Source organism: Balaenoptera ricei, chromosome 1 (genome assembly GCF_028023285.1).
Source record: "Balaenoptera ricei isolate mBalRic1 chromosome 1, mBalRic1.hap2, whole genome shotgun sequence".
In the NCBI taxonomy this organism is placed as follows: Eukaryota; Metazoa; Chordata; class Mammalia; order Artiodactyla; family Balaenopteridae; genus Balaenoptera; species Balaenoptera ricei.
This window is the reverse complement of record NC_082639.1, coordinates 78,727,141-78,743,906: the sequence shown is the minus strand read 5'-3', so window position 1 is coordinate 78,743,906 and position 16,766 is coordinate 78,727,141. Positions and strand designations below refer to the sequence as shown.

General features: G+C 38.6%; 1 protein-coding gene across 2 annotated transcripts in view; it reads right to left on the bottom strand.

Moving 5' to 3' along the window:
* Positions 1-16,766, bottom strand: part of LRRC8B (leucine rich repeat containing 8 VRAC subunit B) — a 73,286-nt gene that overhangs the window by 46,599 nt on the left and 9,921 nt on the right. The gene's annotated exons all lie outside the window — the stretch shown is intronic.

The window sequence follows — 16,766 nt, the reverse complement described above, 5'->3', positions numbered from 1 at the left end:
ACAAATAGGAGGAAGCCAAGGTGAATTTAAGGAGTTAGTGAAGAGACATGTGTGGATTGAGTGGAAGTTTTGAGACAGTAATAATGGAGATAAGAGTGGAAAGTAGATTTGGGTCAAATAAAGTCTAGAATGTCAGGCTAAGAATTTTTCAAGACACAGCTCAGCCCTTAGCATATAACAGGCACCTGAGAAATAATTGTTTTCAGATAAAAATATCACTTGTAGAATTAATAGTCATATATTTTTATGAGAGCAGAAAGGAATTTAGATTTGATCATACAAGCAGTAGGGAATCACTGATGGTATCTGAGCAGAGGAATGATGGAAAAAAATACATTTAAGGACATATTAGTGTATATTAGGGAAATTAATTTGAAAGCATCAGGAAGAATTCATTGGAAGGGATCTGAGAATGAGAGCAGGAAGCCTAATTCTGTATTAGGGTATATATCAGATCACCTTGTAAAATAAAACATAAAGGACTTCATAATTAAAATATCAAGTAGAAAAGTAGTTATGCTTAAAAAAATTACGCTTTCAGATTAGCCAGTAAAATGATGCAACTGGACAAAACAATTAGATTTTGAGGGAGCAGACTTTTCCTAAAAGTCTTAATTGATGTTTTCAAAAGAGAAATGGATTTGATTAGGTTTTCTACACTAGATGGTACTTGAATACTTTGGTGGAAATTAGATGCATTGGGATAAAAATATCAGTTTTAGAATTAGTAGCCAAATATTTCATGCAATGTTATAACACATAAGAACAGTCATTTAAAACACACACACACACACACACACACACAGTGGTGCCTGATACACTAGTGGCCATGTTAGATACACCCTGAGCAAGCCATTAGCCCAAGAGTATACTAGGCCTTTCTTTTGGAAAAATCATTAGGCATTATGTCACTCATCATGCAATCAAACCTCTGTTTAAAATCAAGTTACAATTACTCTAATTATGGGCCTACATTTCACTTGATTCACAGCTGGTGCCTAATCAAACAGTTCTGTAGGCTTCAACACAAGGTAACTTAATTAAATTCAGTGGCAAAACGTTTTTTTTTTCCCCCTAAGCAACTGACTTACCAATTTAGGCAACAGAAATCTTATTTCTATAAAAATTACTACATGAACTAAATCTAAATCAAACCAAAATGCATCCATTAAAAAACAATATTCATGTCTCATAAATACTTTAAATATTTCCCAGCAACAGCCTTGTGAGGACAAACCAGGAAGTGAAACCAAATATGATCACATTGTGAAAGCAGAGTAAAATGAAAGAGTACATTTGGAATTAGCTGAAGCACTATTAAGATTTCATTTAAAAACTCATTCCTTTGGAAACATCAATTTAATGAAAGCAGTAATAAGAGAAATTGCAAAAGCAGAAGTCTTCATTTTGTTGTCTGGCAATGTCCCTCAATGCAAATGCCTTTTCCTGTGGCCAGGCTGGCTCATCTGAAATGCTAGGTTTACCCGCCCACCTGGTGAACCGAGAACAGGGTTAAGCTATCATTTTCCTGCTACTAAGTCAGCCCTGCAACAAAACAATCACAGTCTTTAATGACTTACTTTGGAGAAATGTACCTTTTGCTTCTAAGGTAACAAGCAAATCCCATTTCTCCTAACTGTTTTGCTGGGATTACTGTCATTCCCTGTATTTTACTCTAAATTTATAAACTCCTTTAAAACAGGAACCATATTTTACTGTTGGATTAGTTTGTTTTTTAACTGAGTATGAAGACTCAGTGACCCAGACATAGCAAGAGTTATAAATATCTAACGATTATTCTTATTGTTCAAGGATAGTGTCATCAAACAAGACTTGTCACAGTTCATATTTTCCTTCGAATCAGAATCATAAATCCCTGCACTCCACCACCATATCCCTCATTCCTAGAAGGTTGCCTGTGGAAGAGGCAGCTAGAAGATACCTGTGCAAAAACAGAATGAATTCTCACTATTATTTTTTATTCTTATTTTTGATCTTAAGCAGGATTTGAGTAAGCTTAATATAAGAAATAATGCAAAAAAAAAAAAAAAAAGAAAGAAATAATGCAATGTTTGTACGGGTATTTCTTAGCAATCTAAATAAGGTAGTTCCTAAACTACTTATGACTTCAGCAAGTAATCAGGTACCCCCTGTCAGACACTGCACAAACACAAGGCAAATGCGAATATCAGTGATACTCTGCAGACAAAGCAGACACACTGCTGCTACACACGAGAATGAAATTTAAAGGGAAAAAAAACTATGTAAGTAGTGACATCCATTGGCATGTATATGTGCCTGTATAAACATGTGTGCATAACAGTATACATAATCATGTGGGTAGTGAATTCGATAAACATTTGCGAGCCTACTCTATGCAAGAAGTGTATTACTCCTAAGAAGATGAGGTAATTCTATTGCCATCGTGTAAATAGACTGAAGAGACTGCCTCAGAGTCTAATGAGTTCGTCTATGAACCCATAAAGTAAGTCAGTATGGAGGCAGGCCAGTTGCCTAGGCAGTCTCCTTCTCTCTGGTCACCTCATTTTCTCCCGGTTACTCTCTCACTCCCTGTACTTTCACTCTAGTGCCTGATACTTTATGCTGTAATTACTGGATTCTCTTGACAGGGGAGAATGTGTTGAACATTTGCTGTGGTGTGGGCTAAATAGGACAAGAAGGAATGACAGTCACTAAATGAGAATTCATTTTACTTCTGCATTTCACCCCATATCTACCCTTAAAATACTCAAAGTTAGGGAGATGGGAAACATACACAAAATGAACAGGGAACAGGAATACATATAATCAAGGATTAAACAGTATAGTTGAGACAACAATGAGATACATCTGCATAATGCTTTAAAGTTTATGGAGCATTTTTTCCCATAAGTCATTTAAATCACTCACTTGACTTTACGATAAGGATACCAGCTCAGAGAGAAAAAAATAAGCTGCCTAAATCAGATGTCTGGTGAACAAGAGCTTGATCCCATAACTGACACCAAATACCATGTTGTTCTCACCATCAGAAGCTGCCTCTCAAAAAGGCCAACAATTATAGTTCAGGGAATGGAGAAAGCAGCACGGGTGACGTGCATCTGAGCCTTTCGGGATATGCAGGAGCTAGATCAGGAAGAAGACCTCCAGCTGGGGAAGGGCAAGAGCAGGGAGTCTTGAGTGGGGAAGAGCAATGAGGCAGCAGGTCCCACTGGGGAGGGAATCTTCATAGCCAGAGATGACTTCACAAATAAGTGAGGCACTAAGGACAGTTAGGACTTAAGATTCCAGAATGAAGAGTATGGCTTGACTTGACTCACAAAAGAGAACCATTATAGATTCTAAAACAGAATGCAAGCAGTGTTTTAGGAAAAGTAACCTACTGGGGCATGGGAGATACACTGGGGCAGGAGAAGGGAGGGGAGGCAGAATGGAGGCAAGGGTACCAGGTAGGATCCTACTGCAGTAATTCAATAACTGAGTAGTCAGGACCTGAACAGGGGAGTGTCAGTGAAAAATGACAGGAGTGAATTTAAGTAGCAGTAACAGAAAAAATCAGACAAGTATTGGCTGATGGGAGAGATGAGGAAAGGAAAGAGGAATAAAGTTGGGTGAAAGGCTTGATCATAAAGTGTGAGTTAATATTCCAATATTCACTGGAAGATCAATGAGCAATCTGGTGAATTTGCTCTTTCACTATGAATCAAGGATAATTTACTAACATAATTAAGGTTTTATACCTTTATTAGGGATTTGGTGTAGCTCAGTTTTGACCAAGTACTGCTCTTGGGAGTGAACCCTGTGGAAAAGTTGAAGAAGGTGAGGTAAAAAGGCCATTTAGGTTCAGATCATAAAGAGACTTGGGTACCATGCTATGGAATCCATAAAGGTTTTTATACAAGGAAGTGAAATGATCTGGTCAGTGTCAAATTTCAAATTTAGAAATTTAGTATTTGCTGCTTTGGTAGCAGCATGGAGGGTTCATTAGAAGGGGGAATGTACGATATAGGTTAAGAGACCAGATCAATAGTCCGAGGGATAAAAATAAGAAAGAAGGCTTGAACTAAGATGTGACTAAGTGTGAGGAGAAGGGGGGGATAAAAGCAAATAATTTTAAGCACTTTTAAGTACCAATCATTCTTTAGTACTTTCAAGCAGGTACTCTGCTAAATAGTTTATGGGCATGGATTCTCGAGTTACTCAGGTGTTGATCAGGACTGGTGGCAGACTAGATATTAAGGAAAGCCAAGACTCAAGGACAAGAGACCACCCTGGTTTTGGCCACAGGGTCAATGGTGAAAACTGGTCAGTGGAGAAGGCTGATGAATGTGGTTTTTAAAACACTGAGTTTGCAGTACCTGTGGGTCATTTAGGTGGTAAGGTCTAGTAGGCAGATGGAAATAAACTGGAGCCCTGGGGAGAGGAGAACATATGTGTTTGTTAGACTGTTTGTTTTTGCTGCTGACCTTGGCCATTGTTGGATTTAAAGGCTTGCACTTGGTAATTTGGAATAGAGAAGTAAATGTAGACTGAGTCCATCTCCTGCATAAAGGAGTTCATTAATACTTGCCTTTGTGAATATTTCCATTTAAAGATGAGACAATTTAATTTTTTTATGAAGGCAATCAAGTTGACTGAAACATAATGTCTATATGTTATAAAACACACACACACACACACACACACACACACACACACACACACACACACATACACATCTCTTTGTGTGGCTTCTACTTGTCTGCCCAACTGGAGGTAAACAGGACGGGAAGATTTTAAATAACTTCCAGCCTCCCTGTTGTAGGTGCTCACTACCATCCTGATCATGAATGGCCAACTCTAACAAAATGTGTAAGGGCGTATTTTTCATTGTACTTCAGTGTAAAAAAGCTGCTCTCCCACGCTACTTAAACTTCATTTTGTGCTTTAAACCTACTGGTTGGTTGTAGAAACAGTGAATGTATTTAGCTCATCAACAGAGTTAACAGAAACAGGAAGGAATTTCAGATGTGGTATGTTTTGTATTTTTATAAATATTAATCTTTCCTTTGCTAGCTTTGATAGAACTGGGAAATGTATCCTTGGGGAATCCAATTCTGAAGAATACTTCCTGTTTTGTTCTTCTCTATGTAATTTATCTCTGTTTAATGTACTATATAATTATTTTGTCTATTTTCTGTGTCTACCCACAAGGCAGTAAGCTCTAAGAGCACAGACCTTTTATCTGTAAGGTTCAATGATGTATCCCCAGCTTTTAACTCAGATAGTAGGAGCTCAATAAATAATTGCTGAGTGAATAAATCACAGTCCTGTGATTACTGTACTTCAAGAACTTGACATGTGTTTTCCCTTAGCAATCATGACTCAATCTCCATGTCCCAACTTCATCTTGAACCATGCTTTCTATTTACATACTCCAAAGAAATTCTTTTAGGACCTATATCATGGTGGGATCCTGCAGGGCATTGCAGGTTATTGGTACACAGAAATGAACATGGGGAAAACTGTAGCCAAGTGTCAAAACCTCCCAGGTTCTCCAGGTGATTCCTCTGCGTGGTTCTGTCTCATAATGAAGAGTTATGATTCTTCAACCCTCCTACTCTGACTTCTGGTTTCCGAATCTCAATTCCTGTTTTCAGCATCTGCTTCAAGCTAGACTTCCTTTTGGTATTCTGACCCCAGGTTACCTGAGTTTGACATCTGTTATTTTCATTGCTTGACATTTTGATTTTGTGTGTGTGTCGGGGGGGGGGGGGGTTAAACCTAGAGAATGGTCTAAGCCTGTATTTCTTACACAGCCTAGAAACTCACATAACTTAAAATTATAAGATATTATAGACTACTTTCCCCTCAAGGTTCTTATTGCCCTTCCTTGTCCCCCTTATAAACCTAATAATTTCCGCACCACTCTGTCTGATGGGCTAATCACCGTGACCACTTGTATTCCTTATTCTACATAAATTTTTTTTCTGGTCAACTACATTTGGTAAGTAGGAATTATTATACAATCAAAGACACGAAGAAAACTACTACCATTCTCCAGATGTATATTACGAATGAAATTTAAAAGGACCTCAAACTTAGAAAAAAAGAGATGTATTCTAAGCTACAAATTTATGCTACAAATTACCCATCTGATGTCTAGATATATACTAGAAAAAATACTGTGCTTCTGCACTCTTTGTGAGATGCAGTCAGTACACAACCTAGGCTATGTGTTTTAAGTCATTGGATTGGGTCTAATTTAATTCATAGGCCAACAATTCCAAACACATCAATTTTACCAGCAAGGCAATGTTTAGAAAGGCTCTCTTCATCAGCAGAGAAGACAATTCACTTGACAGCACTCCTTTCTTGAGAAATGACTCAAATCAGTTAGACTGAAAATAAATCTAGAGGGCACACAGCTGTCATACAGCCCAAAGTAGTCCTCTGAGCAATAACTTGATTCATTTTTCCCTATCTGTACAACTGGTTCTGCAAACAGGATTGCAATCCAATAATGCATTTTTGCCCCACTGTGAAGAGAGAGCTTTTCAGTGCCCTAGGGAAGGCTGTGTTGGATTCCTTTATACTTACAGGTATGGTAAACTGCACATAGTGATTCCTTTATTTTATTTAATGAGAAACAGACATTTAAGCTCAATGATCTATGTCAACCAGTTACAAATAAGGTCTCTAAAATTAGAGAATAATATTTTATCAATGTTAGCATCAAAGTTTGAGGGACAGACAGGTACCAGACTGTCTCCTGGGTATAGGCAACTTATTTATTTATATTGTAACATTCCTTAATTATTAACTTTTTATTATGGAAAATTTAAAACATACACAAAAGTAGAGAGAGTAGTAGTATAATGAAGCCCATGTGCCCATCACTCTGATACAACAATCATGATACCCACTTCAACTGGATTATTTGAAACAAATTCTAGATATTATATTTTATCTGGCTTATTTCAGTATGCATCTCCAAAAGGTAAAGAGTTTAAAAAATATAACCACAATATCATAATCATACCCAATAGTGTGCTGGTAGGTATTTTACAACCAGTTCTCTGGCCAGGGGGGCGGGGAGGGAGGAGGGGGAAGGCCCTAATTTGTAGTCTTTGCCAATTTCCGTGGGTTTGATAAGAAATGTGGAGCACACATTCAGCACCTCGACTATGTGGAGACATTAGATATAAATAACCTTAAGAGCACAGATAACAGCAAATTATAGAAAAATTAATAGGAAGTGATAAATTTTGGGTGTTAGTTTTATTTTAATACTTCAAGTTTGTATAATTTTTTAATGGTTGTGTTTAACAACTGGCTTGCAAAATTCCTGAAAACGTAACAATCGTCTCTCGTCAACTCTAGCATACCACTGAATCACATCCAAATAATTAATAATTCCTTAATATTACCAACTATCCAAATTTCTCTCCTATTTTTCCTCAGCAATAGAGAAACATTTTAAGCAGGAAGGAAGAGGGAACTTTGCTTCAGAAAGCTACACCAAAGAGTTAGGCTTTCTAAACGGTTGGGTGCTTCTGTGTGTAACTGTCTGCTGTTAAAGGCTGTTTCCAGGAGGTTAAATTAGGTGCCGTCATGCACATGTGCCTCTATATTACTGGGCAATCAGCAGTGTTTTTACTTCGCTTTTACTGCCCATTCTCAGGCACACGAGAGAGAGAGTTTAAAAAGGAGTAGAGAAGGAACTTGGCAGATGGGAAAATAAGTCCTTTCCAGATAAACAACCATAAAATGATGGAGTGTTCTACAAGAAAGATTCCTAAGATGTGACACCTTCTGTCACACCACCATTGAAACTCAGTTTGTAAAAGCCCTCTTTAAATGTGCCTTCCAGAACTGAATACGGCATGTCAGGTGTGGTGGCGTCTAAGAAACCCCCTAAGTGGGTCTGTTGTCATCCTTGACGAGGATGCCAGGCTGCATTGTGACCCCACCTTCAGCTCATAGTCAAATCAAACTTAAGTCTAGTAAATGAACCAGTGTCTACCAGCGCTCACCCAGACTCCAGAGTGTACATTCATGAACTCCCTCCCACCACCAAATCTGTTTCCAAACTATCTTTCCAACATCATTTCCCACTGTGCCTTTGAACAAACCCTTTATTCCAGATAGGCCAGCCTACCCACTGTCCAAAAACAATACATACCATTTTTATATTTTAAACTTTTTATCATGAAAAATCCCTAATATAAAAGTATAAATAACAGTATAAGGAAGCCCCATGTACCCTTCACTCAGCTTCAACAATTATCAACTCATATCACACCCATGCCCAGGATTATTTTGAAGCAAATCCTGGACATAGCATTTCACAATTATTTCAGTACTGCATACATTCTGTCCTGTACGTCTCTGCTCAGATATTTCCCTTCCACCCCCCCTCACCTTTCCAAATTCTATCTCATCCTGCCAGGCTCAGCTTGGGTCTCACTTCCTACATTGTTTCCACTGAACTTGTCACTTAGTTATATGTCTCCTTGGGCATCTCTCTTATTGCTGTCCTGTTGTTCTGTACCTCCGAAGCTGTATACTCACAATGTCATTAGCCTGGAAAGCAGGAAACTGCTCTCACTACACAGACAGTGCAATGATAATGCTTAGTAGGAAGAGTACTAAAGAATAACAACCTGGTTTTAGAAAGTTTATTAAAATTTGGTACACCAATTTCACACAGCATATTGACTCAATTGCTTATATGGCAAACATCTCATGGCATAGAACAGGGTGTGCCCACAAAGTATGACAGGCCAGAAAGAACACTAGACATGAAGCTAAAAGAACTAGTTCTTCTCCTAGTCCTTCTGTTTGTGCGTTATTTTTGGGTATATTGAGTGACTTCTCAAACTTCACCTATAAAATAGGAATTAACGGTAGCCATTCTCTCTCTCTCTCTCTCACTGGAGTGTCAGAGTCAAATGTGATTATGTATGTAAAGATGGCCTTGTAATTATAAAGCATGTTGTTGATACACATCATTACCTGTAAATGCAGAAACGGCTGGCCATCTGATTTGATAATAAGAAAAACTATTGCTTTGGATCCTGAATATATGAGAATAAATTTAAGCTCTCAACAGGGAAAATGGGAATGTGAAAGATAGTATAGAGATCAGATGGGATTTAGAACCAACAAAATTAACCCTAGAGGAATTCAAGAGCATACCTAGATACTAGTTCAAAAACCACTGCCTTATAATTAAAACAGACCAATTAAAGGTCCCCTAAAAAGAGACTGCAAAGGAAGCAAGATATACTGTCAGCTATTTAAGAAAAGTTCCTGTTACATTACTTAAATGAAAAGGCAAAATTCAATATCTGACGCCCTCCTTCAAATAAAACTGCAGAATTATCCCCCAAAATGGCTATAATTCTGAATTTATTTTCTCCTAGGACATTTTCAAAGTCTTTGACTTCTCAACTTTTCCTTTTGCTTTGTCAAAGAACAATCATTACTATCACTCTGTAAACATTTATCATATTACACTAAACACTACTTAAATTACAATAGAATTGAGGTCTCTCCTTCCTCCAGCAGAAAAGAGGATAGATGGCTTTATCAAAAAAAATGCTGTTCTGCAACTGACACTGCAAGCTGTCATTGGAGTCCTATGAGAGACAGGTTCAGCCTGTTTAAACCATCCATTAGAATATTAATATTATACGTTTTCTTGCAAGTAAATGAAAATTAAAAGGGGTGAGGAAAAGGCTTAAATTTTTTAAAACTCTGGATAATCTAGGCCAATGTAGAAAAAAGGGTTTTTCAACTTTGGACATTAACAGAATTTAGCAATAGTTGGTAAAAACAACAGCTGCTAAGCCTGGTAAACCCCCATGAGATTATTAGGTCAAAAATCACAGAAATACACAGAGAACATTTCAAAACTCCCAGCACACTGACAACAAAGCACCAAAATGAAATCTCATTAGGAAAGGAAATGTTTTTAGAAGGAACGTTTTTTTAAATAAGACTGCTGCACCATGTATAACATCTCTGAGAACTTCACTAGAGAGGAAAAACACAGAATCAAGAGTGAACTACAGAATAGTTTCCTTCCTCTGTTCCCTTTCCCCTCTCATCATTCTCCAATGCACACACCAGGCAACTCTGCATCCTTACAACTCATTCTCCATTCACACATACACTGATACAGAGATTGAAAAAAAAATCATCATTTTTCAAAAATGAGATCATATTGTTAGAATAAACTTTCTCTCCTCTAGATCACTTTAAGATAAGGAAACTACGAGTCACTGATTCAGTCACCTTCATGCAGAACAGGAAAAGAAACAAAGGAGCTCCAAGGCTTCTTACAGATAAAAATGAGAATTCTATGCTATCTAGATTTATGTGGCTTTTGAGTATTGTTACACATGCTGATCAATTATCATGAAAGACTTTTCAAAGTTAAAGTCTACATATCTCAAAATATGCATTAAAAATGTGAAGGACCATACTTTTTTTTACTTGTTCATTTGCTGAATAATTCAAGGTTGAATTTCAGAGAATGTGAAGATTGAACAAATTTCAGGCTATAACAAAAACTTAGAGGCTTTTCCAATCTGGTCCTGGGACAGCTATAATTTCTTCTAATTTGTAGTGTTCCTGTACAATCAATAACTATATAAAAGCCTAATTTTCCAGCACTAAGTAATCTGACTCTAAAAATAACCAGGAAAAAGTCCATTTAAGCCTAGTTAACTGAAACAACAAATTATAAATCATCAAAAGACAAATCAAGCGGAACCTACCCTAATAGTTCTTCCTAGGTAGATAAGACAAAACAAGCCCAGTGTTTTGTGAGGCCCATATAAGTAGCTGATGTGAGGCTGAAGCAGTCAAGTTCGCTCAGTATATTGTAACACTCAGTTGCGGAAGCTAATGCTCACTCACCACAAGATAACCACATGTAAATACTCTACTAAACCCTTTACATCAATTAACTTATTTATGCTCCCAACAACTCCATGAGGTTATCTCCACTTTACAGATGAGGCAACTGAGACAGAGTTATGGGATTTATCTATGCCTGCACAACCAGTAAACTCATAAGACTAGCAAGAATGTGAATAATCTTCAAAGAGATCTTTGAGGGGAATAAAAAGTAGCTCAGCTCAATAAAATGAATAGCACACTAAACATACATTCATTCATTCATTCACCCCTTCCTTCAGTCATGAGTGTAGTAGGAGAAGTCAGCAAAACGACTAAGGAGAGTGAACTCTTATCCTGACTAACATCTACCTTATTTGGGAGCTAAGCTACACAGTCTCTCAGAACGGTCAGCTTAATCGTAAAAATAGAAATAGTTCTACCTGGCCTTTCTCCCTTCACGTAGATGATAACATCAAATGCAATGGATACTCCTTTCGCCCAGGAGGCATCAGAAAACAATTGCCCATGAAGGGGGAAACTCCTGGCAAATACAAGCCCTGCTCCCCCCATAAAACCTACCCAACGTGCCCACAGTTTTCAAGCCTTCTGGGAAACAAGGAACTGTCCTGTGTGGAGTGATTACCTGCTTTCCATAGACTTCTCCTGTGCAAAAAGAGTCATTATTCTTCCCACAGAACACACACTACTTCTCCCAGGTCTTCTCTCTTTTCTAGTAAGACACTCATGTTTAGAAGCTGTCTTTTTTTTTTTTTCTAAAATTAATCTTCACAGCATCTTTCTTTTTTTTTTTAATTAATTAATTTATTTATTTATTATTTTTGGCTGTGTTGGGTCTTCGTTTCTGTGCGAGGGCCTTCTCTAGTTGTGGCGAGCGGGGGCCACTCTTCATTGCGGTGCGCGGGCCTCTCACTGTCGCGGCCTCTCCCGTTGCGGAGCACAGGCTCCAGACGCGCAGGCTCAGTAGTTGTGGATCACGGGCCTAGTTGCTCCGCGGCATGTGGGATCTTCCCAGACCAGGGCTCGAACCCGTGTCCCCTGCATTGGCAGGCAGATTCTCAACCACTGCGCTACCAGGGAAGCCCTAGAAGCTGTCTTAATCCATTCGGGCTGCTATCACAAACTCCCATAGAATGGGTTGCTTAATCTACAACATTTATTTCTCACAGTTCTAGAGGCTGAGAGGTGCCAAGAAGATTCAGTGTCTGGTGAGAGCTCACTTGCTGGTTCACAGAAGGACCTCTTCTCGTGTCCACACATGGTTGGAAGGGCAAGGGAGCTCTCGGAGTCTGTTTCATAAGGGCACTAATCCTATTCTTGAAGCCTCTACCCCCATGACTTAACTACCTCCCAAAGACACCCCCCCCCAATACCATCACCTTAAGGGTTAGGTTTTAACATATGAATTTTGCGGGGGACATACTCAGCCTATAGCAAAGCTATGATTTTTAAAGTTGTGCTAATATAAGTACATTCACTGGTAACCTGAAATTTGAGGATTTGGGGGACTCCATAAATAATCAGAAGGAACTTAATCCCTTCCTTCTACAAAAAACTGAAAAGTTAGAAATTATAGTAAAACTAGTAAAACTTCAGTAAGCATAGTTGGACTTACGTAATTACCATGGGATGCTTGTGATGAAAGAAAATGAGAATATGTACTCCTCTGACCTCTTCCTCAAGTTTTTTTCATATGAGCCTCCTCTGCTCCATCCCCACTGCCCTACTGGGTCTCCCAACATGATCTCTCACATTGCCAACACATCCTCCACATGACGGCCAGCATCACTTCCCAAAACAAATCTGATGTTACCTTCTGCTTCAAAACCTTCCTTGTGGCTCCTGGGCTCCTCCTGATGAAGCTGAGTGCTGCTTATGGGGTTAAAAATGTATCTCTTAAGGCCACCCCAGGCAGAGGCTGAGCCAGAATCAGCACTGGGAGTTCCCACTCCCACTCTAGTCTCCAGTGCTCTCATTCTTCCATTCATGACACAAAGGGGAATAGCTGACTTTGGCAGGGAGGGCTACACTGGGTATATACTTAAAAAACTCAAAGTGTGAGATTGATTCCAAGCATATTTTCACATCAGTGTAAGAGGCATTACAGCAGATAAAACTGGCACAGTACTATTTCATCAGGCAAAAAGAAAGGAGCCACATGGCCAAAGAAACAAGAATTTAGAGCCAAAAAGAACTTCAGGCCCTCATGCCACAATGCAACAGACACATAGAATGTTCACCTTCTTTAGCTCCAAAAATTTGATTCACATCCCATGACTTTACATACTGAAACATTGTGCTAAAAACTATTTTCCCTCTACATAAAACACAAACATAAAATGTAAGTGATGCAAAAGTGTTTTATAAGTGATTATAAAACATAATATTCAATTTAAAAATAAGTGTCTAGAAATTGGAATTGGTTAATTAGAATATTTTATTTAATCTTTGGGTATTTCATTATGGGTGTCTAAGAACCTGATACTTGAAGATGTAACATATGAAAGAATGAACACACATGTGGGAAGGTTAAAAACTACCTGTGGCCACCTTCTCCCAGATCTTATGGAAAACACTAATTTCCATAACATAGAGAGAATATTTCATTGTAATTCTAAAACAAGCACAAAATAAGTGCACATTGGTTTAACCACTTATTTTTTAAAATTCAGTGGATGGGAGCAAACACTGCAAGCTATCAGTAATCAAGACAGATTTTTAATTAATTTTTTTAAAAAGTCTAATACTGACTAAATACTTTGAAGGGAGGAAAACCTAAGCTGGCAAATCTCCTCTACTGAAAGGTTAAGTTGAACAATACTAACTCAAGCAATAGGATTAACAACTGGTAAACCATAAAACCAGCCCAAGATTCCTCCCATGTAATACGCTTCAGTAGATTTGCCTTTTGCAGTGGGGTGACTCTGTGGCATGAATTTCTGTACTACATCCCCTCCACAGGCTCCTAATGCTCTTTGCTCACCTTCATGATTATGGGTAAAGAAGGGTCTGGTGAAGTGTAGAACAATGGGAAAAGTAGGGCCTGAATCAGCTCATAACCCCAGTGCCCCCTCCCAGTTGGGTTGGTCCAGTTCTATCACCAATAAAGAACCACCCATGCCTGAAAAAACCTAGATCCCTTTTTAGCATTGTGAACCATGTTGGAGATGCTTATTATATCTGCTTTGTTCTCTATTTCTACAGTGCCCATCACCATAGCAACAAGGCACACAGATGGAAAAGTAGGCTAGAAATACCTAGAAATGGGGGTGGGGATGGGGAATATGGAAGAAAGGGCCTTTCACTGGTTAAGAGAGAAAAGGCTAGAATTCTTCTATCAACACAACACTACGGGGCACTTCTAATGGAAAAAGTAGGTTTTCTTTGCAACAACAGAAAGCAGCCTAAAAATTCAATAAATATCAGTGCTTGTAGGAGGTAGAGTGGCTAACTTTTGGAGGCTTTAAAGCCAGGTATATTTTATTAGAAAATCTTGTGTGAACGTAAAATAGATAGCTAGTGGGAAGCAACCGCATAGCACAGGGAGATCACCTCGGTGCTTTGTGACCACCTAGAGGGGTGGGATAGAGAGGGTGGGAGGGAGTGAGACGCAAGAGGGAAGAGATATGGGAACATATGTATATGTATAACTGATTCACTTTGTTATAAAGCAGAAACTAACACACCATTGTAAAGCAATTATACTCCAATAAAGATGTTAAAAAAAAAAAAAGAAAATCTTGCGAGCAAATCAAAACCTTTACACAGCAACCAATTTTGGAAATTACACATTAGTTCCACAGTGTGGATGATTACTACTTAAAATTTTTGGTTATTTTGTTGTACTAAAAGTTGAGACATCTGTTAAGGAAGTGTGGCTGGGAAGATAAGTTGATACAATGAATATTTTCCTGAAAGTGACAAGTTTATCTTCCAAGTTTTTGTATAAAATGTCCCCAGAGGAAATCACTGGGTGGAGTGGTGAGCCTGGCTGTTGTTTCACCCTAGGGAGTCCCTGTCCCCTGTCAAAACTGGGACAAGCCCTTTCCCACCTCCAGCCCCTCTGCTGTCTGTAAGAACATCTTCACACTCCAAGGTCTCCATTTTGGTTTTTGTTTGTTTTTTCCTTTTCTACTGCCAGCCTGAGTCCTCCTTGTTCATAATTTTCTAGGGTATTTGGAATGCTTGGGATATTATTTATATTGTTACTGGTCAGGAAGTAGAACAAGGAGCCACACTGGCCACATAAGCTACTTGGGTAGGTTTTCTACGTAAATAAAAATGGTGTAGATATTAAAAAAACAAGAGATGCTTTATGGACCAAATTGAGAAAGTTTAACACTAGCAACTTAGAGAGTTTAGCAGAAAAAGCAATGGACAACTTTATGGGAATCTTAGGTCCTTGACTCAGCCGCTAACTAGCTGTGACACTGGATGATTTTTACTTTGCCTTTTTCAACCTTAGTGTCTTATCAGTAAAAAGAAAAACTGAGATGGAACAGGGATATGAACTTGAGGTGTTCTAAGGAGGATTTCAAGGCATGTTAAAATGTTATGCATATGTGTGTAGTATTCTGGGAAAGACCCTCAAGGATGCCTATAATATAAAAAAGGTTAAAAATCGATACTCTGTAAGATCTCTTCCACACAACTCTAGGATACCATGACTTGAATCAACTTACCCAAATAAACTCAAGGCTTTGAGCTCAGACTCAGGTGAGTGTAATACTCAGGTCTTCTCAAAAGTCCTCACCCAAGGGACGCTCTCCCAGACCACGCTGTGTCACCAACCACTACCAGCCGCCAACCACTCTCTAGCCCTGTACCCTGCTTCATTGTTCATCAGAGCACTCAGTACATGATATTATATGTTGGATTTGCTTATCGTCTTATCTTCCCTCCTCTAGGATGTACGCTCCATGCTGTTTTCTTCATTGTTGGATTTATTCTCAGTGCCTGGCAAATATTAAGTGCTCAAAAAATATTGAATAAATTTTTTCTTAATCCATAAAATGAATCATGGCAGACCCAAAATTCAAATACATTTTTTTTCTTTTTAAAAAATCTGGGGGCCTGCTAAGAGCAATGTACTCTACTAAGCATTTTGTGAGCATATCTGTCTTACTTAATCTTCATATGATCACATTAAGGCAAGCTTTTCAATTTTTAGAGCCTTCTATAAAATAACACATCTGGGAAAAGGAGGCAGGCAATATACTGTAGAAAAAGTTGTTTCATCAGGTACCAGATCTACAGCTAACTTGTAGAGTCTGCTGCGACAAGCCACAATCCCCTTATAAACTCAGTATCCACATTTGTATCCTGGGAATCACACTTGCCCCATCTCCCACAGGTCATCAGGAGAATAAATATGCATATAAATGCTTCAGTATGTGAGAAGTGATGTACAAATGTATAATAGAGTAAGTAATGTGGTGGGGATCCCTGTAAAGTGTTTCAGGAGAGATTTGCTACAAGCTGCTGGGAGAAGGCAAGAGCACAGGGGACATCTGTACAGTGCCCTTACATACAGGGTGTCAAGAGCATCCAGGATCCAGGAGGACCCAATAAAGACTTACTGATCAATGGGAATGACAGCCAGGCTCAACTCCTCTCCCTTCAGAATGCATTACTCTGTAAAGAAAAAAATGTCCCAAACCTAGCCTGGGACCAAACCTTTTTGCATGTAATTCACAACCTCCTCTTGGAAAGAAATTAGCATTCCTGATAAAACACTGCAGGAAACTGTTTTTCAATGGGATTAAGACTTGTCCTTAGTTATCAGTCACCCACTGACCTAGGTGACTGTCAGTCAAGCACCTGGTGATCCTTACCAACATTCTATTTGTATATAGTCT